Genomic DNA, 1,320 nt, shown 5'->3' with positions numbered 1-1,320 from the left:
TTCGAGGGTGACACATTACCTGAGAAGGTCAAGGTGATGGTGTACCGTTGTGATGTCAAGCCGTATATCCCTCCCCCGATGCGGTGCTTCAAGTGTTGGAAGTTCGGCCACATGTCTTCACTCTGTGCTTCCGACCTCGTCTGTCGCGATTGCGGTCGACCTTCCCATCCTGATCATCCCTGTGCGCCGCCTCCAATCTGTGTGAACTGTGGTGCGCACCATCCGCCTTGCTCGCCAGACTGTCCGATTCTGCAGAAGGAGCGGAAGATCATGGAAATCAAGACTCTCGACCGCCTGACGTACACTGAGGCGAAGCGGAAATATGATCGGCTTCATCCAGTGCGCATGACAGCTTCTTATGCCGCAACTGTCACTCCTTCTACAATTCCATCCACTCCAGTCAGCTCTCAGAGTCGAAGTCCCACACCTGCCCCCTTGATGGTGGGGGGCACTAAACCTCCTGTTGCTCCTGCTCCATCTACTTCAGGAACAACACCCCCCCCCAACCATCGGGGACATCAGTCCCCCCTTCCCAGCCAGAGAAGCGTAAGACTTCTTCGGCTACTCTCGTAAGGAAGGGGTCCCTTGGGGACCTCCCTTCGCACGTTCCGACCGGTTCCAAAGCCGACAGCCACAAGTGGCTCAAACAACCGCCAGTCCCTGGTCGTCGGGACACACGGTCATCGTCTGTCCCTGAGACTGACCCAGTGACGCCCTCCCAGTCTGAACCACCCAAGGCGCAGTGCGAGAAGCAGAAGAAGAAGAAACTCTCCAAGGCTACCGACATTGCGGTGGCACCCATTCCACCGCTTCCTACAAGCCCTGCGTCTGAGGATGAGGTGGAGATTCTGGCGTCCACTGAGGACATGGATCTCGCCAGTCCCTCGGATGCAATAGATAGCTGTTGTCCAGGTGGTGACTCAGTAGCAGCAGGGGCCCCAGAGGCGTAATCTGCCTCCCCAATCCCTTCATGCCTTTCCCATCCATGGCTAATACCATCCTCCAGTTGAACTGCAGCGATTTCTTCCACCATCTAGCTGAGCTCCGCCAACTTATCATCCGTCATCCTTTCCTTTGCATTGCTCTGCAGGAAACTTGGTTTCCAGCAATGCGAACCCCCGCAGCTTATGAAAGGGTGTCTGGTGGCGTCTGCATATATGTCCTTAACTCTCTTCACAGCGAGTTTGTACCTCTACAAACAGCTTTAGAGGCTGTCGCTGTTCGGGTGTAGACGCCACAGGCTATTACCGTCTGCAGTATTTACCTTCCACCTGATGGTGCTGTCGCGCAGCATGTCCTGGCTGCTCTGATAGCCCAACT

This window comes from Schistocerca americana, chromosome 2, assembly GCF_021461395.2.
Source record: "Schistocerca americana isolate TAMUIC-IGC-003095 chromosome 2, iqSchAmer2.1, whole genome shotgun sequence".
Lineage (NCBI taxonomy): Eukaryota > Metazoa > Arthropoda > Insecta > Orthoptera > Acrididae > Schistocerca > Schistocerca americana.
The sequence above is the reverse complement of the archived record's forward strand: the minus strand, read 5'-3'. Positions refer to the sequence as shown.